At 37.0% G+C, this 27708-nt stretch overlaps 1 long non-coding RNA gene across 2 annotated transcripts in view; it reads left to right on the top strand.

Annotated features, from left to right (window-relative positions):
* LOC147375670 (uncharacterized) overlaps nt 1-27708 on the top strand; it is a 163139-nt gene that overhangs the window by 22447 nt on the left and 112984 nt on the right. The window contains exon 3 of one of the 2 annotated variants that reach the window (XR_015161584.1): nt 6976-7812. The exons of the other annotated variant lie outside the window; for it this stretch is intronic. This is a non-coding gene — a long non-coding RNA (uncharacterized LOC147375670). Of the gene's footprint in view, nt 1-6975; nt 7813-27708 lie in introns of those variants that run through there. 2 annotated transcript variants of the gene reach the window in all.

The raw sequence follows: 27708 nt of genomic DNA, 5'->3' as shown, positions 1-27708 counted from the left end.
GTTCATTTTATCTTCCCACCCTATTATGTCTTAGCCCAAGGTTCCTTTTCTTATTAAAACACAAGTCATATTGAGTCAGGGTCCACCCTAATGACCTCCTTGTAACTTAATTACCCCTGTAAAGACTGTGTCTCCAAAATATGGTTACATTTTGAGGCACTAGATATTAGAATTTCATCATGAATTTTTTGAGAAGTCAAAATTTATCCCAGAGCACCATGTACTAAGTATCCATTGCTGCATAACAATATTTCAACAAATTTTGAAGCCTAAAACAGTACACATTTATTATCTCAGTTTCTGTGAATCAGGAATCTGGGCATAGTTCGGCTGAGTCTCCTACAAAACTGCAGTTCATGGTGTTACTCAGGACTGTGATATCATCTCACTGATCTCCTGGGGAACGATCTGTTTCTAAGTGGTTGTCAGAATACAGGCTTTCTGATCTGTTGGACGGAGGGCTTCAGTTTCTTGCTGGCTGTCTCCAGGGGCCATTTTCAAAACTTGCCACATAAGTCTTCCTAATGTGGTCAACTGGCTTTATAAAAAGCAATGGGAGACTTATATTAGAATCATATAGAGCAACCATGCAAGTCACTTCATATCATTTTTGTTACATTTTATTTGTTGGAAGCAAGTGACATGCACTGCTGCTGCTGCTAAGTCACTTCAGTTGTGTCCGACTCTGTACGACCCCATAGACTACCTACACTTAGGAGGTGAGTATCATAGGGCCACCTTAGAATCTTTCTACCACAGCTCTCCCTTAGATAGTTTCTCAGTTGCTTCAACTCTGCAGCATAGACTGTAGCCCTCCAGACATTTTCTGGGCAAGAATACTGCCACTTCCTACTCCAGGGGATCTTCCCAATTGAGAGATTGAACCCAAGTCTCTTGCATCTCCTGCATAGACAGGCAGATTCCTTACTACTAGTGCCACTGGGAAGTGACCCCTCCCCACTCCTTAGAGAATTATAATGGTTTAAACACAATAAAGACTCTGGAGACATCATATGGGAATACCCTATTAGGGTATTAGCATAAAATATACTCCTTATCTCAGCATGTAAGACCTTCAATAATTTGCTTCCAACCTACTTTGTTTAGGGTGATGTCATTATATACCTTTTATATTCCATATAAATCAGTACACAGTATAGCTCACTCTTTCTTATATATGGCCTAGATTTTTCCATTTGAACTTTACTAATTTTCCTTTTTGAAGTTTTCACTGTCTTCAAGTCTTCTTGCAAAATCCATTAGCCCCATGAACATTTTCTTGAATATTTCCAGTTGAATTTATATATTCATTTATTTCTTCATTCACCAAATATGTGAGAATAGAAGATGCTCTGTGTGAATGAAGTATTTTATAAATCAGTTCAGTTCAGTTCAGTCGCTCAGTCGTGTCCGACTCTTTGCGACCCCATGAATTGCAGCACGCCAGGCCTCCCTGTCTATCACCAACTCCCGGAGTTCATTCAGACTCACGTCCATCACTTCATTATAAAAAGTATTTTATAAATTACTTCATTCTAGCAATGAAGTAATTTACCTTCTAAAGGAAGAGACCACTGTAAAGAATCTTACAATTATATAACTGCAGATAGAGATATGTGATATGCAGAAAAAGAAAGGAGTGCTCTAATAGAGAAATAATAGGAACCTAATTTGTGGGGAGCATGGTCAAAGACACCCCAGTGGAAGTGACCCTGAGCCTTCAGATGTAGATTAAGCAAAGGCAAGATGATCATTCCAGGCAGTGTGGAGCCTGTGCAGAGTCCCTGACTTGGGACAGAAGTTACCATTCAGGGAAATATAGTAAGGCAGATACAGCTGGAATGTTATGAAGGTGCAGTAAATGTGAAGAGGTTGGCAGGGCCCAGGTGGTTATGGGCCTTGAAGGCCACTTAACGGTTCTGTTTTTATGCTAAGTGCAATGAGCAACCAGTAAAAGTCTTTAGGTAGCAAAGCGGCACTATCAGATTTATGGTTTCAAAATACCACTCCTGTTGTTCTCTGCAAATGGACTGTTCTCTGTGAGTGAACTGAATATGGATAAAGAAGCAGAAATTAATTAATGTTAAACTTTTAGTGTATGTCTAGAAATTAGTTGATAGTAGCCTGGATTAGACTGAAAGTCAGTAAATTATGGTCTGTGGATTCAAACCTACCTGTGACATGCTTCCTATGGCCCATAAGCTAGAATGGTCTTAACATTTTTAAAGGTTGTAAAAAAGAATATGTGACAGGTTGTACATAGCCCACAAAGCCTAAAATACTTAGTATATGGGCTTCTACAAAACAGCTTGCTGACTTCTGATCTAGACAAATAGAAACCATAGAAGCATAGAGAAGTGGAGGAATTAAGATTTATCAGCTGGATGGACAAAATTTGGTGGTGAATTAGATGTGGTTGTGCAGAAGGGAGTTTAAAGGGAAATGTTTAAGTTCTGACATGAACAACTGAGTTGATGGAAATGCCATTGTGTAAAACATTAAAAGTGGAGTGATTTGTGGGGATGGAAAATGAAGACTTCTGTTCTGGATACTGTGGTAATACAACATGTCATGTCTCTGAGTACTCAGCACCATTGCTACATGTAAGAAAGTTTTCTGCTCTATGCCTTCCCAAGATAGAAGCCAAAAATTATCCTTCCCAGCCTTCTTTGTAACATGGTGTTATGTTCGTGAATCACATAAACTCATCATACAAGGGTCTGATTGGCTTTTGAGGTCCATTCTGCTAACGGATCTTATTAGCTCCAGTATCAGGGTAGGGGCAGGAATAGCAAGATCGTCTTGTATGTTAGGTCATTCAGTGCTGGTGGCCAGTTGTAGAAAACAGGTTTGTGGCAATCATGCAAACAATGGCTTCTCAAATTTAATAACAGGAGTGGCTGTGATTGTTTTCTCAACAGGCTGGCTCTGTTTCATGATTGTCATTATTTTCCCTAGAAATTTAGCCTTGAACGTGGTTTTGCAACTATTCTGTGAACTTCTCAATATCCTTTTTGAGATTCCTTTTTGATTTTTCAGCTAGAGTTAGTTTCTGGTGCTTGCAACTAAGGACCATGAGTGATAAAGACATTTAATTTGATATGCCTGTGGGATATTCAAGTGAAGACATTAAACTGAGCATTCGATATACAAGTCTGAAACTCAGTGAAGTCTTGGCTGGAAAGATAAATCTGGGAATTGTTGGATTATAAATGTTATTTAAAAGTACAGGAATGGACAAGATTGTTTAGGAATAAAGTGCAAAGTGAGTATTTAGAACAGAAAACAAATATAACATACAGAAATTAGGTTAAGAAGGAAGCTTTTTCGTCTTTCTGAGGGCCCGTCGTATTTTCTACCTCAGTGGTAAAGGGTCTGCCTGCAGTACAGGCGATGCAGGTTTGATCCCTGGGGCAAGAAGATCCCCTGGAGAAGGGAATGGTAATTCTTGTATTCTTGTCTGGGAAATTCCAGGGACAGAGGAGCCTGTAGGGCTTTGGTCCATGGAGTCACAAGGAGTCTGACATGATTTATTGACTAAACAATAACAATAGTATAATAGAGTCTGTCTCATTATAGCAGTTTGTTTACCTGTATGAAAATAATTTACCTGATTCAAATACTTGAAGGAAATATCTGTGTAGTTTTCTTCATTCTGTTTCCAGTAGAAAACACAGTGCTTTCTATGGAATTAGGTACTTGTATATTTTTCCCACTTAATTAAAATTTCGATCTTAACTGATTCCCTTCTCAGGGTTTTTAAATATGTATTTAGGAGCAAACTAATTTGGAAACAATTGTTTTCTATGTCCTGGGTTGTCTTTGGTTTGTTGCAATAAACTTAAAAAAATTGTTTCCTTTAGGCATTTTCTTGACCACGTGGTGGGCAATTATTGCATTCCCCCCCCAACCCATAGTGCTCTTTAAAGGGCTTAATTGGGAAATCTTGAACTCTTTTAATTTTCTGTTGTATACATATAGCATGTTCTTTTTTCTAGAAAGATGCCAGAAATCAGTTTTTTAAGGTATTTCATACCTTTTAAGGTATTTCATGGTGCTTGTTCATTCACTTTATCTCCGTTTTAAACAGTCATATAAACTAAGCCTAATGTCATTCATGTTTATTTAAAAATCCTTATTGAAAATGGTATACCACAGTTTTTGTCTGGATAGTAGGTTGGTGTACTTAGGAATAAATGGAAAAATTAGATTCTTTTGTTTAGGTCACTTAGTATTTGTGACAATTTATGCCTGTGTTAGAACACTGTCTTTAGTATTAACTTACTTAAAATTAATTACTTAACTACCAAGATCAGGTACTGTATGTTTTAGGAATACAGAGATAAATAAAAGAAGGCCAACAGAGAACACTTTTCATGAAAATAGTACAAACAAAGGTATTTTTTAATTTCTGTGACTTATCCTAGTTTCATCTCTAATAGTCCTACTTACAAAATGTATTTTATAAAGACTCATTTGTGTATCCTTTTTTGATATGAATTTATATGTTGAAAAATGTATCTTTTGTGAAACTCCATCACATTGTTCTACAAGAGAGTAATTTTCAGCTGTACTTCTGAAAGACTTGAGAGTAACTTTCAGCTGAACTGAAAGAATTTCTAAAATAAGTAGTTCACTTTTGAGACCCAAAGTTCATGGCCCTTTCTAGGGCCTGACCCCTCTCACAGTTTTCTGAACATTTGCCCCTTTGTGTCTCTTATTCAAACTTGGGGGTCCAGTTAAGTCTTGTTTGGCAAATCCTTCTGTGTGCTATGCTTACATGTTGTCAAAGGACTTTCCTGTTCATTGTGTCACGTGATGCTGGTAAAACCTGTAAAAGTTAGCCCAGGAAGGTACTATGATCTCAACTAACAGTGTCACTGTACATGGCCAGTAAGTTGCTTTGCTGAGAATAGAAATAGGATCTTCAGCCTCAAATTTTCATTCTTATTATTTTCCCTCTGTATTCAATAAACTAAAGAAGATAAATGTGTCAAGGGATTGATAACTATTCAGTTGTGATATACAAACCAGAGATTGTAGCCTGGAAAATTTCTTTGAAATTTTAGAATTTGTGGACATAAAGTTTATTTAGATCATTTTTAAATGTGTGGTGGTTTTGTTGCTAAGTCGTATCCAATTCTTTGTTACCCCATGGACTGTTAGCCTGCCAGGTTCTTCTCTATATGGGATTTCCCAGGCAAGAATACTGGAGTGGGTTGCCATTTCCTTCTCCAGGGGATCTTCCAGACCCAAGGATCAAACCCAGGTCTCCTACATTGCAGGCAAATTCTTTACTGACTTAGCCACTTGGCGTATTTACTATAATTATTTTTTCAAATGGTGCACATATGAAAGTGAAAGTGGCTCAGTCATGTCCAGACTGTTTGCGACCCTATGGGCTATACAGTCCATGGAAATCTCCAGGCCAGAATACTGGAGTGAGTAGCCTTTCCCTTCTCCAGGGGATCTTCCTAACCCAGGGATTGAACCCAGGTCTCTGGCATTCAGGCAGAGTCTTTACCAGCTGAGCCACCAGAGAAGCCCTATGGTGCACATATCAGATCAGAGCAGATCAGATCAGTCGCTCAGTCGTGTCCGACTCTTTGAGACCCCATGAATCGCAGCATGCCAGGCCTCCCTGTCCCTCACCAACTCCCGGAGTTCACTCAGACTCACGTCCATCGAGTCAGTGATGCCATCCAGCCATCTCATCCTCTATCGTCCCCTTCTCCTCCTGCCCCCAATCCCTCCCAGCATTAGAGTCTTTTCCAATGAGTCATGAGTCTTTTCCAGCAATGAGTCTTTTCCTCTTCGCATGAGGTGGCCAAAGTACTGGAGTTTCAGCTTTAGTATCATTCCTTCCAAAGAAATCCCAGGGCTGATCTCCTTCAGGATGGACTGGTTGGATCTCCTTGCAGTCCAAGGGACTCTCAAGAGTCTTCTCCAACACCACAGTTCAAAAGCATCAATTCTTCAGCACTCAGCCTTCTTCACAGTCCAACTCTCACATCCATACATGACCACAGGAAAAACCATAGCCTTGACTAGACTAACCTTTGTTGGCAAAGTAATGTCTCTGCTTTTGAATATGCTATCTAGGTTGGTCATAACTTTCCTTCCAAGGAGTAAGGGTCTTTTAATTTAATGGCTCCATATACTTGACCCAATAATGATTCAATATATATGGTGCACATATATTGAATCATTATTGGGTCAGGTATATGGAGGAAATAAAAGCACATTTAGAAATTTTGAGAAGCACTGGAGACCAATCCAGATGACATATTTGTAAGGGGGTACCCTCTGCTTTTGGAGGGATACAACTATGCAAACAGTATTCTTCTTGTTTACTTAATTATAGAAATATACAGGGTGAAACAGATCTGGGAAGTGATTTGTCTGCTTAAAATCCTTCAATGGTCTTTTTAGGTACACTTAATGGTATTACAAACTGCCTCTGAATTAATATTTGTGGCAGAGACTGTGGCTTGAGAATATGTGCAGCAGGGAAGAGGTTGGCCTGCTCTTGGTGTGATGTGTCACATCCTCTTGAGAATCACCAGTTTGCCAGATAGTATTCCGATCCCTCCCCGGAGCCATCCTGAATGATAGCACCTGGCCCATAGTGTCACTTGAGCCTTGTGTTCTGCCTTTTCCCTGCAAGGTCTTTATGCTCTAGCCACACCTGACTGCTCCTTCCTGAATTTATGGCTCAAATGAACCTCAGCCATATCTATTACACCACGATTCGACTGCTACCACCTGTGTGAGGTCTTGACTACCCTCTCCAGAACTCTGAAAAATTATATCTCCTTCTATACCTCTGAAATCTTACATAGTGATTTAAACTAGATATGTAGGTTATTATTCCATGAATAATAAATGTATTTGACTAAAGTCAGTATGCCAATTAATGTCGGCTTGAAAAAAAAAAATTCTTGATTTTGTCCCTGCCTATGTGTCTCATTTTAGATTTCACGTGGCTCAGTGGTACAGAACCTGCCTGACAATTCAGGAGACACAGATTTGATCCCTGGGTCAGGAAGATCCCCTGGAGAAGGGAATGGCAGCGCATCCTAGTGTCCTTGCCTGGGAAATCCCATGGACAGAGGAGTCTGGTGGGCTATAGTCCGTGGGGTTGCAAAGAGCTGGACATGACTGAGTGACTAAATAACATGCCTCTCTTTGCTAAAGTGAGAGATTCTGGCTGTTGGCAGACCATATTAAAAGTAAATTCTTATTTTAAACATTTTCACATTTCATACTAAATAGCCAAGGTCATGAAATAGCCTTATGATAGAGGGTGGTGGAATATACTTGTTGACACTTCTTTCTGGGGGAATAAATATTTCCTAACAGATGATGATTCATTGCTTGAAAGTTTCCCTTGCTTACATATTAACTCCCAGCATTCCATCCCAAAGAATAAGATGAGCCACATTATTACTATCTTTTCAGTAGCTGTTTTAGTGAACCATTTACCGTACCTAAGTCACAATCTTGTCTTCTAGGTTCGAAACACAATTAACTTCTGGCTCTTTGGGGAGAGCAGATAAATAAATAAATAAACCTGTTCCCCATGTAATTATCCTATTCAAAAAGTCAGACTCTTCTACCCTTTACACGTAGGTCAACTGGAATAATTATTAGTAGTAATGCTTGATATTATGTATTTTAATGCCTTTCCCTCATGAGATCAAATTGCTTTACACATATTATCTCATTAATCCCTACTCCAATTTTTGTGAAATAGAAAGAAGTGGGCTCTTTTTTTATGCTTCTATTAAAGTGTTATTCCTGCTCTCAGATGTAGCAACTCAGGCCCAAGGAGGTTAAGCAACTGGCTCAAGGTCATAGACTATGTCAGCTGCTGATTTAGATTTTTTTTTTTCCAAACTCTATATTTTCTTCTCTAAACCACAATGCCTTCAGAAGTGGTCCCTTCAGGCTTCATTGCAAAGTATACTGACCCATATCAGTGTGGAATTTTATTAAGTAACACAAGGTTAAGCCCTATACAAAAGAGGTTTGAGTCAACAGGGAGTGCATTGCTTTTCTGTTTTGGCTGAGGTCTTTTCCATATGAATGAACTGTCAGAAAATTTCATAATTCATTGTTCTTTCGGGTTTACAAATGGCATTCTCCTGTTTACTGATGAGTGGTGAACACACAAATTTTGCTCAGCCATAGTAATGAGCAACTAGATCTTACTGTCAGCAATGTTAATTTTTTTCTAACTGCTTTACTATACTACCCTAATGCTCTGCGACTTTGATGCTAAGGATGTAAATGAAAGGGAACAGAATCCAAGCTGTTTGAATCTTCTAAATCAATAGCAAACATTATTTGAATGTTACATTGAACAGCTGTAATACTAGTGTAACTTTTCAGCCCTGGGGCTGAAGCCATTAAGCTTAAAGAATGACAGTTCTAAGCCAAAACAGTATTTTGAAAGGCATTTCACTGTCAGTTTGTTTCGAAAAGTAATTCTTACTCTGATAAAATTTAATACAAATTTATAAAAGAATTAAACTCCCATCTGTAATGGAGAAATCAAGGACAGGCGTACTGTAGGGATATTTTTTCTGGACTCAAAAATTTGATATTTAGCTAAAACTAACATGATACCAGAACATTTAAGGGATAATAAGGTAACATTGCTTGAATATGGCTTCAGTCAAAGGTTAGGTAAAATATAAGATGGATAAGCCTCTCAACATGGAGTGTGTTTCTCAGCATTGTATCTACAGGAAAGCTTCCCAAAGTCTCTCATTCTACTCCACACAATCTTTTACTCCTTGGGTAATTAATTCTTTTCACTGAAATATATGCCCTGCTATATATTTTTGCCTACATCTATAACTCCTGGAGAGTAACACAATAAGGTGGCATCCCAATGGTGGGAGCCACTCTTTAAAGATAAATATCTCCTCTGTTTTATGTTTTGTTTAAATTGGAAAAGAACAGCCTAACAAAGCCTGCACAGCTTCAGTGTTTAACATCAAGTTGTTTTGCTATTTACAAACAAACAAACATGTAGAAGAAGAAAAAACCATGCATAGCAGAAACTACGATTCTTGTGTGCCTGCCTCTTACCAACTGGCTTAAAATCTTTATAAAAGTATGTATTTTTGCTACTTTGAAGCTTTAAACAAATTGTAAGTAGATTGTAATGAACTCCTGAAATACGAAATATTTAATGGAAATATCATCTGACCCTAAAATGCTATATCATATGTATGTGAAATTTAACACATGGTTGTTGTTGTCTAGCTGCTAAGTTGTGTCCAACTCTTTTGCAGCCCCATGGACTGTAGCCTGCTAGGCTCCTCTGTCCGTGGGATTTCCCAGGCAAGAATATTGGAATGGGTTGCCATTTGTTTCTCCAGGGAATCTCCCTGATTGAGGGATCAAACCTGCATCTCCTGCATGGGCAGGTGTGTTCTTTAACACTGAGCCAGCAGGGAAGCCCCTAACACATGGTAGGCTTAAAAAAATCTAGGGATTATAGGAAAAAAATATGAAAATTCAAAAAGACATGTTAAAATTTTATTAGTAGACAATTTTCGTTTAGAGTCTCCTCATATTTTTCTGATCTCTATATAGTTTTACTGTAATGAGTTGTTTTTTATAACTGTCCTAAAAGTTCAATCAAGTATTCATTTTTTCCTTTGCTTTTTAAGTTCCATCTTTCCATTACCTAATGATCCTGATGGTAACTTTCTGAAGTTTTATTTTGATAGATGAAAATTATTTCCAGATTAGAGATAACCAATTCTTCATCAGGAGTTGTTGTAAATTATAGTGGTTAAGGGCATCATCAACTTGGAGGACATGTGCATTCATGCTAAGTTGCTTTAGACATGTCCAGCTCTGCAACTCTATGCCCATGGGATTCTCCAGGCAAGAATACTGGAGTGGTTTGCTGTGCCCTCCTCCACAGGATCTTCTCAACCCAGGATCTGAACCCACATCTCTTTTGTCTCCTGCGTTGGCAAGTGGGTTCTTTATCACTAGCACTGCCTGGGAAGTCCTGCACGGACGACAGAGGCACGCTACAAACCACAGTGTGCCTGTTTTCTCATTTGTGCAGGGGGGATAATAACCACACTTATGTCGCAGAGCTGTTGTAGGAATTAAACGAGCTTGTCTCAGGCAAGTACTCTATACTTGACACATTTTAAACCTCATATGTTTTCACTTTTGTTTGTAGCATTATCATCACCATTTTTCAAGCTTTCTTTTTTATAATTAGCCTCTTTCTATTTATTTTAAGCTTTATTTTTGAAACAATTTACTTAGCTCTTTAAGTGTATATTTGTAGTGGAGTGAGCACTAGACTGGGAGTCAGGAAAAATATATACTTCATACTAGTCTTGAATGTCGCTTATTTGTTATGTTTACTTGGGAGTTTCATTTTGTTACTTCAGATTTTTAATTTCCTTCCTTAGAAGAACATTAGGATGCTAACCTACATTAATAGTCTTGAGTCATCTATCAAGATGTAAATTAAAACCTGTAAATATCAACCTGTAAATTAAAAATCAAATAAAGGACCAGTAGAGTCAGTGGTCAAGTTTTTATTTTATCAAGGAAGCACGTTATAAAATAAACCATAGTACACTATCCCTAGGCTTTCATTAAAAAGAAATTTTTCACACCACAAAAAGGGAGAAAGATGTAATCTTAAGGAGAAGTATTTTTTATTAAATAAATTTAACTTTATGAAAAACTTATGTGATGGTATAATAGAATGGAAATATTTTAGTATTAATTTCAGCTGAGGACAATGGATGCCACATTACAGGTTGAGTTATGAGACCACCATGAAGGATTTGCAGAAGAAATTATGGAGACCAATTTTCTGAATCTAAACATTCTTAGCACTTTGCAAGAATGAAAACATTAAAAGTGGAGATAAGGGGATTTTTGGAAGATGCTATGCTGTTAAAGCCCCATCCCACTTCCTTGTGGGAGGTTTTGAGAATGTGGAATGTCTGATCCTTATTTCAAACATTGAGAAAATACTCATTTGAACCATTTAGAGTTTGAAATGTGTACCCTGGAGCTTGGGAGTCTTAATGTACTACTAACTAGAATGCCTGAGCCATAAAAAAAAAAAAAAGCACAAGTGTGAGATATCCTACAGTATGGATATGCATCCCTCAAAAAATAATGGGAATATGCATCCCTCAAAAAATAATGGGGATATGCATCCATCAAAAAGTAAGGTATACTGCTTTCCCATGGACCAGATACAGACTATATACACAGCACAGATATGAAAAAGAAGGAACATAGTGCCATCTTAAGTCTTGCCCAGAAGACTGTCTATGACTCCAACATCCTGTGGTAGTAAGTAAGGTAAGAGGCTGAAGAAAGAGCTAAAGGACCAGGAGGTGACAATTTGCTGTCATCAAGGGAACCACAGGCAAAAACTTGTTAGGGATGGGAATGTCTCAGCTAATCTGTGACTATTCTCCATTAAATAAAGGAGTCAGTTTAGATGCCTGGCTTGTCCAGAGAACATGACTCCAGTCAATGGATCATGGCAGATTTAATAAGAAAGAACTTTTCTTCCCTTTCCTCTTTTCCTCCTCCTACCCATAGGAGTTAGAAAATACCCACAAGCAAATTGGTGGAAGAACAAGCTAGGGGTGGGAGAAGAAAATGCCAGTCACACTCTACTCCCTCCTGTTCCCTCAGTTCAGGTGCTTAGCATGAGTTAGACCCTAGACAGTAAGTGCAAGAGGACCTCTCTTAGAAGCACATGTGAAATTTTTATTGCTACAAGTGTAGATAAAATTGTTGAACAAAGATTGTTTCACTAACTGAAAAATCAGAAAATCGTGGAACTTATCATGATTTCATCTATAGATTGGAAAATGATCAAGACTCAAAGAGTAAATGTTAAAAGAATAAGAGTTAAAAATAAAATGGCATAAAATATCTTGCAAGTCACGCATTTCAATATAACTCTTGCTCTTACTCTCATTGGTTGGTTACCTTTAAAAAATTTTTTAGATTCTGCTGCCAGCTCTCACAGTTGAATATTAGTGAACTAGGTTGGATTTGTGATCTCTTTACCAGACAGGAGAAAACGTGGACTACACATTGTAAATTTTAATTCATCTTTCAAGACTAAAATGTCACTGTTTAGTCTTTTATTAGATAGCTGAAGAGTAACAATAGTACAAATAATTTCTATTGAGAAACTTATCTGTATGAAATTGCTGTTCAGTCCTTTTCAACACTTCACAACTTCATGGACTGTGGCCCACCAGGCTCCTCTGTCCATGGGGTTCTCCAGGCAAGATTCCTGGAATGAGTAGTCATTCCCTTCTCCATCAGTATATAAATAAATATATGTCTAGCTAGAGTACCTTTTGTAAAATTCACCTTAGTGTTTATTTGCAAGTTCTCCTAAAATTATGAGTGTCATTAGAGAAATCATTTCAATTTTGCATGACAGGAGAGAAGATAGTTTGGGGTAAGGAAGTTATGCTTACCCCTGATGGGTTCTTAGGTTAGCCTAAGAATTAGCAGAGAAAATTGACATTAGTTAAATGACTGCTATGTCCCTGGAGGTATGCTAAGTGCTTCACATATGAAATTTGAGGTAATCCTCACAAGGAACTCTGGGAATGAGAATTCTTAACCTGATTAATAAAACAAGTGAGAAAATGAATGTTAATATATTTAAGTTAACATTCTCAAGGTCATAGAGTTCTGAGTGGCAAACTAGAATTAAGTCTTAAAGTCAAATTTTAACGTACTCCAAAGTTTGCTCCCTTTTCACTATACTCTCTGGAAACTTCCATGTATTTCTTTTTTTATGAAAGGATAAATGGATGTTGGAAATGTGTCTTCCTTGAATAAACCATTTCATCTAACTGAAGCACTGGTTTCATGATATTTTATTCTAGTATTTTGACCTCTGATAGCTTCCCTGGTGGCTCAGATGGTAAAGAATCTGCCTGCAATGTGGAAGACCCAGAGGTTCGGTCCCTGTGTTAGGAAGATCCCCTGGAGAAGGAGAATGGCTACCTACTCCAGTATTCTAAACTGGAGAATTCTGTGGACAGAGGAGCCTGGAGGGCTACAGTCTGTGGAATCACAAAGAGTCAGACACGACTGAGCAACACAACATTTTGACTTCTAGCTTTAGACCTTCCAGAGATCTCAAGTCCTTTATACTCACTAGCAGGTATTTAAACAATAATTGTGAAAAAAATGTGTGTATACCTATGTTTAGACTAAATCTTTAGATTGTTGTTTAGTTGCTAAGTCCTATCCAATTCTGTGACCCCATGGACTGTACCTCACCAGGCTCTGGCAAGAATACTGAAGTAGGTTACCATTTCCTTCTCCTGTGGATCTTTCAGACCCGGAGTTGAACCTGTGTCTCTTGCATTGGCAGACAGATTTTTTTTTTACTGAGCCACCACTTTTTAAGGGAGTGACTGGATCATCCCAAGGCTTAGCACAATGTCTGGAAGCTAGTAGATACTCCATAAATATTTATTAATTTTAGGAATAAATGACTGAACAATGCCTTCATCCATTCGCTCATTTAATACACATTTACTAAGGACCTACTAAGTTCCAAGCACTAGGGATTCCATCAATGGGAAGTTTGCTAGAGATGCTTCCTGCCCAATGGACTTTGTGGTCTAGTAAGGAAAAATTAGAATGAAGCAAAAATAATAAAGGATGGTACATGCTCATAGTGCAGAGACTGTGAGTGCTGTGGGAACACCTAGCAGGGGTTTTTAGCAAGGTCTGAGTGCTTGTGAGTGGGGAGAGTGTGATGTGGTCAGGGTTGTTTCCTTCTGCAGTTTGAATGTAATAAAGGATAAGACAGCATTAATTATGTTATTTATTTAATAAAGAGGCAACAACGGTATAAGATTTCTTAAGATACTATTAACTAAAATAGGATCAAACACGTTTCATCTAGAAAGAAAAGCAGATGGTTGTAGATTAGTTCAAGTGGTCAGACAGTGAAGGAAATTTTGACTGAAAAGCTATGACTCACTTGTCAGGAAACCTATTGGCCTCTCCTCAGACCATGCCTTTTCAAGACTCTGCGTCTTTGCTGACCTGTTACCTTGGGAAGAGTTGCCCCCTACTTTCGAGTCTCTAGCTCCAGCACTTGTCCTATATGAAGTCAGTCTTTTCTGACTTCTCTACAAAGAGCTATTGTCTCCTTTACTGGATCTGCTGCAACTTGTACCTTTATTTTAGCACCTAGTACATTGAGCTGAAACTGTTGGTTTGCATTCTTCTTTTACTTTAAGAATTTTGCTTCTTGAAAGTAGCAGTCACTTTCTTTTCCATCTGTCTATCTCTAATATCACAGGTACTGCTTGTTTTACAGTAATTTTTATTTTAAATGCATGATGAAATTTTTCAATGTAAAGCATCCCGGTGAAAGTTGAAATTATATACGGCTTATCCAAATGTCTCACCTACATTAGAATCAGACAATGGGATGTTTGAGTTATGGAGTTTTCCACATTTTTATTTGGCTGTTTGAGACCATGCATATAAAAGTTGCATCTGAACAATTTTTGAAGAATTGCTGCATACAAATGGTTAATAACATAGATTCTTAAACTGCTGGGATCTGATTCTAAGCTTTGTCCCTTCAGACTTCTCTCTGCTCTGGCTTCTTCATTTATATAGTGGATATAAAATTTGAGTCTAATAAGATGTTGATAATTAAATGGTAGGGAGATAATACACAGAAATTGTTTTGCATAGTCCTTTAAATAAAGTGAGTTTAAAAATTTCTCAGTGAGTGTGAAAAATCATGATTTGCATTTTATAGTTGAATGTTTATAAAGCTTAGTGTAACAACTTTTATGGGTTAGGTTTTCCAGAAGCAGAAGCTAAAGTAAAGTTTATTGTGAGGGAGAGAGATATTTATTAGATTCTAACCTGTAATAGGAAGGAGGAAAAAGCAATTTGGAGCAGAGGAAGAAAGTGAGCTTACAGTGCAAGCCAGCAAAGTGTCCACTGCTCTGGAAGGGAGCTCGGAAGTGAATGTTGTGAGGCAGAGGGTCTGGCTTTGGGCAGAGCGGTACGACTCCTTTGCCCCACCTCACTCAGTACCAGATGTCCCTGGCCCTGGAATGGAGAGCAAGGCCTTGAGCAAGTGGCTTTTTGCAGCAGACCGTGAAGTTGCTGACAGCTGAATGCTGTCTGCCACCCCCATTTCCTGCAGCCTATCTTGAAGGATCCCAGAAACTAGTATTATTAGCACATTTCTACAGCTCTAGCGGAGGACCCTACATACCGTACTGTGAATGAAAGAAACATTGCACTTTAAATAATGAATTTCAGAACTTTTTCAATTTGTTGAAAGAAAATGCTAATACTTTATACACTATTTTTCCTGTTTATTTCTATCTTCAGAGACTTGTCTCTATAAAAATCTTTTGTAAAAATAATTAGTAACAAGAATTGAAAACAGTAATGTGTTTTTCAATGTCTATTACTACAAGAGGGCTTCACTGGTGGCTCAGGCGGTAAAGAATCTACCTGAAATGCGGGAGACCTAGGTTCAATCCTGGGTTGGGAAGATGCCCTGGAGAGGGTAATGGCTACCCACTCCAGTGTTCTTGACTGGAGAATGAGTCCATGGGGTTGCAGAGTCAGACATGACTGAGTGACTAAGCACACTCTACCTGTGATGACATATGAAAGATTTTCAGTGAACAAATATCCAAATATAAATTAGCATTTTATTTCGTTTATTTTGCTTGCTTCCCCACCCCCAGATCCATTTTCATGCTTCTTCCCTTCACTTTTGTTTGCTTCTTTCCTTCCTTCCTTCCTTCATCTCCCACACCCGTTGTAATTCTATCTTGCTTAGTTTCCAAGTTCTACAATTTTTTTCAGTTTATTTTCTCACAGAAACAAATATCAGAATGTCTCATTTTTGTTCCTAAGTTATACTGGTTTGCAGGAAAATTCTATTTATATTTTAATTTTCTTCATTTACTGTTGAAGTTTGTCATGGTCCTGCTTTAAGTGACCTTGGGGTTTCTAGTAACTGAATTTGTTGCAAGGTTCCCTTCAACAGCAGCAGACATTTTTTTGGCCCAAAAATAAACAAAAGAAAAATTATATACACAGAAAATAACAGGTTTTAGAGACCAAATCCTTTTCGACATTGTAGTCGTTTTGGGAAAGTTCAGAGTAAATTATTCAAGGTTACTTTCTACTTGAGTCTAACTTCTTTTTTTGAATATAGTCAAGCTTTTTAGTTATTTTTCTATAAACAGTGTCCAAAAATATATTTTTAAAGGCTCTATTTGAATGTATGGTTTTGATTGGATTGCATAGATTAAATCTAGAAAATATTCTTTAGAATAGAAATATCATGAAAGCGATTGCATTACCCCCAGAGGCTATATATATATTTTTTTGATACTTGCAAACTGAAAGTAAATTGCAAGCACATTCTTACGCTGATTTCAATGCTCTTCTCTGAAAACATAGTATTTAGTGTATTTCTTTTGCAAATCAACATATGAGGCTCAATTTATAAATATTTTTCTTTAAAACTTAAATCATAGAGGTTAAAAAAAACAAAAGGAAATGTATAAAACCCCTTTCTCCCAAAAGAGCTGCATAATATTGCTCCTTGAAACACTGGGCTACACGAAACATTTGCATTTAGTAAGCTGCTTTATTTATAGGTACAGAACTGCAACCTTTCATCCTCGTCTAGTAGTTTATTTTAAATCTAGAAGATTTACAAAACAAAAGTAAGAGAAACATGTGTTAAGCAATAAATAAATACTGCTAGTGAGCTTCTGTATTCTTTTAGCATTACACTATTTTCATCATTTTGACACAAAGATGTGTTTTGCAGGGAGGAAAAGCACATTTTGAAATAACTAGTTAAGAAAGGGTTGAAAAACTGGTAACAGAAAGAAGGGAAATGGTTTAGATTTCCTTTATACTTAAGGTCATATACAGGTTATGTTTAACACAGATTCCATTTTCATGTATTTTAATAAAATCTGTATAGGAAATTCAAATAACAGGTGTGGAGAGAATTTGATCTAAAGGAGCTAAACTAAGTTAAGTGTCACTTTAACATTAACCTTCTAGTGATAAACAAGCAATCAGAAGAAAAAAATTTCTCCTACAAATCAAAAAGCAGAAATATTTGCTCCCTAGCTACTCATGTGAGAGAAATATTTGATAGTGTCGGCCTTGTAACAAGACGTCCTAGGCTTGGCATACACCAAAGGTTGTAAATTAAAAACCAATGCATATATTTTATTTAGAAACACTCAGTGGCTTAGTGGTAAAGAATCCACCTGCCATTGCAGGAGCCGTGGGTTTGATTCCTGGGTTGGGAAGAGCCCCTGGAAGAAGAAAATGGCAACCCACTCCAGTATTTTCGCCTGGGAAATCCCATGGACAGAGGAACCTGGCAGGCCACAGTCCATGGAGTCACCAAGAGTCGTACATGACTGAGGACGCCTGTCCATACATGTCCAGAGTAATTGGGGAGAAAGAGTTACACATGTAAGATTGTCTTATCCTTGAAATTTTTTGAAAATTGTGAGGCAGGAATTGAAGTTGTACTGATCACTATTCATTTCTTCTCTTTCTTTTCATACATTCTCAGAGAGATGACATCTACTTCTTTAAAACTTTGCTATCATTCTTGGAATAAAATGCTGGTCAGGATCTTAGAAAGCTGCCTCCTGTCCTCATACCTATTTAAGACACATATTGTATCTCTATGTATAATATCTTATTATGCCAGGAAGAGCATACTTGCAGCTTCAAATGCAATGTCAGGCTTCAAGGATGAAATGGCTCACATTTTACTTAGACATAGCATTAAGAATCAGCTCCCTATCCCCACCCCATGGGTGTTATTCTGCTTCTTTCTCTAATTTACACAGCTATTTTCTTTTGCATCTTGTAAAATGTAAAATAATTCAAAAGAGGTTCTAAGTGAACAGCAGAACGTCTGCAGCCCAACATCTGAGTATTGCATACATGAGTCAGTATGTAATAATTCGCCTGAATATATAGATAGACCATTATGGGACTTGTTAAGGTTTGTGTCAGGTCCCTGTAATAATTACTGAAGGCCTAATTCAGACCAGCTTTCCTCCACAAAATTAAATAAAGGGGTGCTGGATATACTGTGCATCGGAGAGATTAGTCAATTCTCTTTGCCCAGCAGTGACCTTTGTATCCTCTCTATTAATGAGTGGGAAAGATTTAACTTCACTGCATGTGCCCTTGTAGTTTCCGGCCATTATTTAAAACATGTCAAAATGAGTTCAATAACTCTTCAGTCATTTTAAACCTCACCTGTTCCTCAATCAAGCATTTCAAGCCCACCTTTTCTTTTTTAAATCAAACCGAGATAGCTACTTGGAGTTTCTATCATGCATAATTCTGTAAGAGTCTTGGAACTTCACACCACTTGAAGTTCAGTAAAATACCTATACTGCTTGTCAACTAAGAAGTGAATATATACACTGATACTTGCCATGGAGGTCACAGTATGTCTAGTATTTTGTGATTTAATTGCATGCTGAATGTAGGCTTGAATCTGTTAGAAAAAAAGATGAATGCAGACTTATGAGGTAATATTTTACCCTCCACATTATATTTCACTTAAGTGGTAGTCAACATGCAGCCTTAATTGACAGTCAAATTAGAACTCTGTTGACTGTAGTTAAATGCATATTGCCTAATTGTATAATTCACATAATAGCTTCATGCAAAATTCAAGGTATAAATACACTTCCTAAGGATGGAATTGCTGAGCATAAATCAGTGACTTTTTTGATCTTAAAAAGTTCATGTATTCATTAACTTGTGACTTCATGGGTCAGTTAATTACTATATTTCAGAAATAATTAGGTTAATGGACATACATACATTAGAACAGATATGGACCCCTTATTTTTTTATTGATATACAATTGATTTATAATATATTAGTTTCAGGTGTACAACATGATTCAATATTTATACATGATTGAATGATCACCACTATAAGTCTACTTACCATCTGTTACCATTCAAATTTTTATATTTTTTTACTATATTCTCTGTGCTGTATATGACATCCTTGATATTTATTTTATAACTGGAAGTTTGTACTGCTTAATCTGCTTCATTTATTTCACTCATCTTCCTACCCTCTTCTCTGCCAACCACTAGTTTGTTCTCAGAATATTAGTCTTTTGTTTTATTGTATTTGTCCTTTCATTTTTTAGATTCTACATACAAGTGAAAATAAACATGGTATTTGCCTTTCTCCGTCTGACTTACTTCACTCAGCATAATATCCTTTAGGCCTATGCATGTCTACACAAATGGCAAGACATTATTTTTATGGCTTAGTAACATTTCATTGTATATGTGCATGTATATGTCTTTGTGTATATAGATATACACACCACATCTTTATTCACTCATCTATTGATAGTCATTTAGGTGGCATCCACATCTTGGCTGTTAAGCAGCAATGAAAAACTGGGTATATTTATCTCTTTGAATTAATGTTTTCTTTCTTTTTTTTTTTTAAATAAATGGAAGTATAATTGTTGAATTGTATGGTAGTTCTATTTTTACTGTTTTGAGGAAAGCCCATACTGTTCGCATAGTGGCTATACCAGTTTAAATTCTTACCAGCAATAAACTAGGGTCCCCTTTTCCTTACATTCATGTAAACACCTGTTATTTTTGGTAATTATTAAACCATTCTAATGGGCTCTCCTGGTGGCTCAAACTATAAAGAATCCACCTACAATGCAGGAGACCTGAGTTCAATCCCTAGGTTGGGAAGATCCCTATGGAGGAGAGCATGGTAACCCACTCCAATATTCTTGCCTGGAAAATCCCCATGGACAGAGTAGCCTGACAGGCTATATTCCATGTGGTCACAAAGAGTCAGATACAACTGAGTGACTAAGCATACACACACATGCCATTCTGACAGATGTGAAGAGAAATCTCATTGTGGTTTTGATTCATATTTCCCTAATGATTAGTGATTTTGAGCATTTTTATGTGCCTGTTGGACATCTACATATCTTCTTTGGAAAAATATCTATTTGGATCCGCTGCCCACGTTTTTTCATTTCAAACCAACTTATGATAATATAGATTCTTCATTTCAAATTCAAAAAAATGTTAATGTCTTGCAAAATTCAAGAAAATTCCTTAGTGTAACCCAAACTATGATATGATAATATAAATTTACTTCCTATTTCTATATATCTTTTTAGTACTGTCCCTATTTTAAAACATAATAATGTAGGATCCATTAGATAAAAGAATAACAATGTATTTACAATGATTTTCTTTTTAACCATTTGTGAAATACACTTAATTTAAAATGTATTAATTTCAGGTATATAGCAAGATGATTCAGTTATATATATATATATATATATATATATATACACACACACACACACACACATTTATATGTTTCTGTGTATATATGCTTACTCCTTGGAAGAAAAGTTATGACCAACCTAGATAGCATATTCAAAAGCAGAGACATTACTTTGCCAACTAAGGTCTGTCTAGTCAAGGCTATGGTTTTTCCAGTGGTCATGTATGGATGTGAGAATTGGACTGTGAAGAAGGCTGAGCACCAAAGAATTGATGCTTTTGAACTGTGGTGTTGGAGAAGACTCTTGAGAGTCCCTTGGACTGCAAGGAGATCCAACCAGTCCATTCTGAAGGATCAGCCCTGGGATTTCTTTGGAAGGAATGATGCTAAAGCTGAAACTCCAGTACTTTGGCCACCTCATGCGAAGAGTTGACTCATTGGAAAAGACTCTGATGCTGGGAGGGATTGGGGGCAGGAGGAAAAGGGGACGACAGAGGATGAGATGGCTGAATGGCATCACTGACTCGATGGACGTGAGTCTGAGTGAACTCCGGGAGTTGGTGATGGACAGGGAGGCCTGGCATGCTGCTGTTCATGGGGTCACAAAGAGTCGGACATGACTGAGTGACTGAACTGAACTGAACTGATGCACATATATATATACACATGTATATGTTTTCAGATTCTTTTCCATTATAGATTATTACAAGATATTGACTATAATTTCCCCATGCTATACAGTAGGTTCTTGTTTTTATCTGTTTTATATATAGTAGTGTGTGTTTGTTAATCCCAAACTCATAATTTATCTCCCTGGCGCCCACCCTGCTATCTCTTTTGGTAACCATAAGTTTGTTTCCTATGTCTGTTGCTCTATTTTTGTTTTGTAAATGAGTTTATTTGTATCATTCTTTTAGATTCCACATAATTCAATTCAATTCAGTTGCTCAGTTGTGTTTGACTTTTTGTGACCCCATGGAATGCAGCACGCCAGGCCTCCCTGTCCATCACCAACTCCCAGAATTTACTCAAACTCATGTCCATTGAGTCAGCAATGCCATCCAACCATCTCAACCTCTGTCATCACCTTATCCTCCCACCTTCAATCTTTCCCAGCATCAGGGTTTTTTCAAATGAGTCAGTTCTTCACATCAGGTGGCCAGAGTATTGGAGCTTCAGCATCAGTCCTTCCAATGAATATTCAGGACTGATCTCCTTTAGAATGGACTGGTTGGGTCTCCTTGCAGTCCAAGGGACTCTCAAGAGTCTTCTCCAACACCACAGTTCAAAAACATCAATTCTTCAGCGCTCAGCTTTCTTTATAGACCAACTCTCACATCCACACATGACTACTGGAAAAACCATAGCTTTGACTAGATGGACCTTTGTTGGCAAAGTAACATCTCTGCATTTTAATATGCTGTCTAGGTTGGTCATAACTTCCACATAATAAGTGATATTATATGATATTTATCTTTATCTGACTTCACTTATTAAAATAATGTCTAGGTCCATCCATATTGCTTCAGATGGCATCATTTCATTCTTTTTTATGTCTGAATAATATTCCATTGTTTATATATATTCTACATCTTTATATTTTCATCTGTTGATGGCTACTTAGATTGCTGCCATGTCTCAGCTACAGTAAACAGTGCTGCGATAAACATTCAGTATGTGTATCTTTTAGAATTAGCATTTTCTCCAGATATATGCCTGTGTCTTATGGTTAGCTGTTTAGTTTTTTAAGCAACTGCTCTCCATAGTTACTGTACCAACTTACATTCCTGTCAACAGTGCAGAATGGTGCTCTCTCCAGCATTTATTATTTGTAGACTTTTTACTGGTGTGAGGTGCTACCTCATTGTAGTTTTGAACCACACTGTAGTATTGATTTGTGTTTCTCTGTTAATTAATGACATTATGCATCTTTTCATGTGACTGACCATTTGTATGTATTCTTTGAAGAAATGTGTATTTAGGTCTTCTGCCCATTTTCTTAATTTATATATATTTTTTGCTATTAAGATGCATGAGCTGTCTGTATATTTTGGAGATTAATCCCTTGCCAGTAGCATCATTTACAAATACTTTCTACCAGTCAGTGTGCTGTCTATTGGTTTTGTTTATGGTTTCCTTTGCTGTATAAAAGCTTTTGAGTTTAATTAGTTCCTATTTGTTATTTTTTCTTTTACTCTAGGGAATAGGTTCAAAGAAACATTGCTGTAATTTATGTCAAAATGTGTTCTGCTTATGTTTTTCTCTAGGACCTTTGTAGTATTTAATCTTATATTTGATCCATTTTGAGTTTGTTTTTGTTTATCATGTTAGAGAATTTTCTAATTTCTCTCTTCTTCATATAGCTGCCCAGTTTCCCCAGCAGCATCACTTACTGAAGAAACTGTCTTTTCTCCAATGTATAGTCTTGCCTCCTTTGTCATAGGTTAACTGACCATTGGTGCATGGGTTTATTTCTGGGCTTTTTATCCTGTTTCATTGATCTATATGCCTATCTGTGTACCCATACCATACTGTTTTGATTACTGTACCTCTGCAGTATAATTTGAGATCAAAGAGTATGATTCTTCAAGTTCTGTTCCTCTCAAGATAGTTTTTACTGCTCACAGTATGTTTTTGTGTTTCCATACTAATTTTACAGTGTTTTGTTTTAGTTCTGTGAAAAATGCCTTTGGTAATTTGATTGGGATTGCATTGAATCTGTAGATTGCCTTGGGTAGTATGGTCATTTTCACAATATTGATTCTTCAAATCCAAGAAAACAATACATCTTCCCATCTATTTTTGTTGCCTTTGATTTCTTTCATCAGCATCTCATAGTTTTTGGAACTAAAGCCTTTTATCTCTGTAGGTAGGCTCATTCCTAGGTATTTTAATTATTTTTCATGCAGAGGTAAATGGGATTGTTTTCTTAATTTCTCTTTCTGTTTAATTAATGGTGTATAGAAATGCAACAGATTTCTGTGTGTTAATTTTATATCCAGCAACTTTACCAATTCACTGATCTCTAATAGTTTTCTGGTAGCATTTTCAGGATTTTCTATGTGTAGGATCACATCATCTGCAAGCAGTGTCAGTTTTACTTATCTTCCAATTTGAATTCCTTTCATTTCTTTTTCTGATTGCTGTGGCTAGGCCTTACAAAACCTGTGTTGAATAAATTGGTGAGAGTGGACATTCTTGTCTTGTCCCTGATCTTAGAGGAAGTACTTTCAGCTTTTCACAAGGGAGTATGATGTTAGCTGTGGGTTTGTCATATAAGGACTTTCTTATTTTGAGGTATGTCCTCTCTATGTTTACTTTTTGGAGAGTTTTTTAGATCATAAATGGATTTTGAATTTTGTCAGAAGTTTTTTTTTTCTTTTTTTGCAAAGCTTTAAATTTTATTTTATTTTTAAACTTTACATAATTGTATTAGTTTTGCCAAATATCAAAATGAATCCACCACAGGTATACATGTGTTCCCCATCCTGAACCCTCCTCCCTCCTCCCTCCCCATACCATCCCTCTGGGTCGTCCCAGTGCACTAGCCCCAAGCATCCAGTATCGTGCATCGAACCTGGACTGGCATCTTATTTCATACATGATATTTCACATGTTTCAATGCCATTCTCCCAAATCTTCCCACCCTCTCCCTCTCCCACAGAGTCCATAAGACTGTTCTGTCTCGTACACAGGGTTATTGTTACCATCTTTCTAAATTCCATATATATGCGTTAGTACACTGTATTGATGTTTTTCCTTCTGGCTTACTTCACTCTGTATAATAGGCTCCAGTTTCATCCACCTCATTAGGACTGATTCAAATGTATTCTTTTTAATGGCTGAGTAATACTCCATTGTGTATATGTACCAAAGCTTTCTTATCCATTCATCTGCTGATGGGCATCTAGGTTGCTTCCATGTCCTGGCTATTATAAACAGTGCTGCGATGAACATTGGGGTACACGTGTCTCTTTCCCTTCTGGTTTCCTCAGTGTGTATGCCCAGCAGTGGGATTGCTGGATCATAAGGCAGTTCTATTTCCAGTTTTTTAAGGAATCTCCACACTGTTCTCCATAGTGGCTGAACTAGTTTGCATTCCCCCCAACAGTGTAAGAGGGTTCCCTTTTCTCCACACCCTCTCCAGCATTTATTACTTGTAGACTTTTGGATCGCAGCCATTCTGACTGGTGTGAAATGGTACCTCATAGTGGTTTTGATTTGCATTTCTCTGATAATGAGTGATGTAGAGCATCTTTTCATGTGTTTGTTAGCCATCTGTATGTCTTCTTTGGAGAAATGTCTATTTAGTTCTTTGGTCCATTTTTTGATTGGGTCGTTTATTTTTCTGGGATTGAGCTGTAGGAGTTGCTTGTATATTTTTGAGATTAGTTGTTTGTCAGTTGCTTCATTTGCTATTATTTTCTCCCATTCTGAAGGCTGTCTTTTCACCTTGCTAATAGTTTCCTTTGATGTGCAAAAGCTTTTAATTTAATTAGGTCCCATTTGTTTATTTTTGCTTTTATTTCCAATATTCTGGGAGGTGGGTCATAGAGGATCCTGCTGTGATGTATGTCAGAGAGTGTTTTGCCTATGTTCTCCTCTAGGAGTTTTATAGTTTCTGGTCTTACGTTTAGATCGTTAATCCATTTTGAGTTTATTTTTGTGTATGGTGTTAGAAAGTGTTCTAGTTTCATTCTTTTACAAGTGGTTGACCAGATTTCCCAGCACCACTTGTTAAAGAGATTGTCTTTAATCCATTGTATATTGTTGCCTCCTTTGTCAGAAGTTTTTTCTGCATCTATTGAGATGAGCATATTGTTTTTGTTCTTCAATTTGTTAATGTGATACATCATGTTGATTGTGTGTACTGAAAAATATATGCATCCCTGGGATAAATCCCAATTTGATCATGGTGTGTGATTCTTTTAATGCATTTTTGGAGTTGGTTTGCTAGTATTTTGTTGAAGATTTATTTGTTCATCAGTGATACTGGCCTCAACTTTCTTTTTTTATGATATCTTTGGTTTTGGTATCAGGGTGGTTGTGGTCTCTAGCCTAAGTTCAAAAAGATTTCTTTCTCTGCAGTTCTTTGGAATAGCTTCAGAAAGATACATTTTAATTCTTTTCTAGCTTTTTGGTAGAATTCACCTGTGAAGTCATGACAGGATTTTTGTTTTTTTGTCCTAGACTTTTGTTTGTTGGGAGTTTTGTAATTACTGATTCAATTTCAGCACTGGTTATTTGTCTGATTGTATTTTCTATTTGTTACTAGCTCAGTCTTGAGAGGTTGTCCCTTTCTAAGAATTTGTCCATTTTTCTAAGTTGCCCATTTTATTGCTGTATAATTGCTCATGGTAACCTTATAATATTTTGTGCTTCTGTAGTCTAAGAGTCAGACACGAGTGAGCGACTTCACTTTCACTTTTCACTTTCATGCATGGAGAAGGAAATGGCAACCCACTCCAGTGTTCTTGCCTGAAGAATCCCGGGGACGGCTGAGCCTGGTGGGCTGCTGTCTATGGGGTCGCACAGAGTGGGACATGACTGAAGCGACTTAGCAGCAGCAGCAGCAGCAATGTAAGTAATAACTTCTCATTTTTCATTTGTGAATTTATTGATTGAGGCCCTCTTCCTTTTCTTCTTGATTCTGGTGCTGCTGTTAAGTCACTTCAGTCATGTCTGACTCTGTGTGACCCTATAGATGGCAGCCCACCAGGCTCCGCCATCCCTGGGATTCTCCAGGCAAGAACACTGGAGTGGGTTGCCATTTCCTTTTCCAATGCATGTAAGTGAAAAATGAAAGAGTGAAAGTGAAGTCGTTCAGTCATCTGACTCTTCGCGACCCCATGGACTGCAGCCTACCAGGCTCCTCCATCTATGGGATTTTCTAGGCAAGAGTACTGGTGTGGGTTGCCATTTCCTTCTCCATTCTTCTCAATGAGTGGCTAAAACTTTATCAGTATTTACCTTTTCAAAGAAGCAGGTTTTAGTTTTATTGATCTTTTCTGTTATTTTTTGTGTTTCATTTATTTATGTTTTTATTTTATTTTTTAGCTTTATAATTTATTTCTACTAACTGGGTTTTCTCTGTTCTACTCTAGTTGCTTTAGCTATAAGGATAGGTGGTTTATTTGAGATTTTTGTTTCCCGAGGTAAGCTTGTATCACTATAAACTTTACTCTTAAAACTGCTTTTGTTATGTCCCGTTGGTTTTGGATTCATTTTCATTTGTCTCTAGGTATTTTATGATTTCTCCTTTGATTCCCAGTAGTGATCCATTTGTTGTTAAGTAACATATTGCTTAGCCTCCGTGTATATATGTTTTCTGCAGTTTTATTTTTCTTGTAGTTGATTTCTAACCTCATAATATTATGGTTGGAAAAGATACTTGATATTATATCAGTTTTCTGAAATTTACTGAGACTTGCTTTGTAGTTCAGCATATGGTCTATCCTGGAGAATATTCCACATGTACTTGAAAAGAATGTGTATTCTGTTGCTTTTGGATGGAATACTTTATAAAAATAAGTTATGTCCATCTAGTCTAATGTGTCATTTAGGGCTTGTGTTTCCTTATTAATAAGAAATTTATTTTAAATTGGATCCTTTCTTTAAAATTTTTATATTGAATTGTAATGAGTTCTTTATGTATTTTGAATATTAACTCCTTATCAGAAATATCTTTTGCAGATATTTTCTCTCATTCAATAGGTTGTTTTCATTTTTGTTAGTTTCTTTTGCTCTGAAAAGAATTTTTAGTTTGGTATAGTCACACTTATTTTTTCTTTTGTTGCTGTTGCCAGACTCCTCATTTAGATCCAAAAATCTATTGCTAAGACTGATGTCAAACAGGTACTACCTATGGTTTCTACTAGGAGTTTTATGGCCTTACATTTAAGTATTTAATCAATTTTCAGTTTATTTTTGTATAAAGTATTCAAAAATTGGATTTCCCTGGTGGCTCAGACAGTAAAGCATCTGTCTACAATGCTTGAGACCCAGGTTCAATCCCTGAGTTGGGAAGATCCTCTGGAGAAGGAAATGGCAACCCACTGCAGTACTCTTGCCTGGGAAATCCCAGGGATGGAAGAGTGTGGTAGGGTACAGCCCATGGGCTTGCAAAATTGTCTAGTTTTATTCTTTTACATGTAGCTGTCTAGATTTCCTAACATCATTTATTGAAGGGACTGTTTTTTTTTTTCCTCCATTGTGTATTCTTGCCTCCTTATTTGTAGATTATGTTACCATATAAGGCTGGATTTACTTTTGGGTCCTGTATTCCATTCAATTGATCTATGTATACTG

This window comes from Bos grunniens, chromosome 3 (assembly GCF_055505025.1).
Source record: "Bos grunniens cultivar Pamir isolate PY7600 chromosome 3, Bosgru_T2T1.0, whole genome shotgun sequence".
Lineage (NCBI taxonomy): Eukaryota > Metazoa > Chordata > Mammalia > Artiodactyla > Bovidae > Bos > Bos grunniens.
Note: the sequence above shows the minus strand (reverse complement) of the source record. Positions and strands in the feature narration are given on the sequence as shown.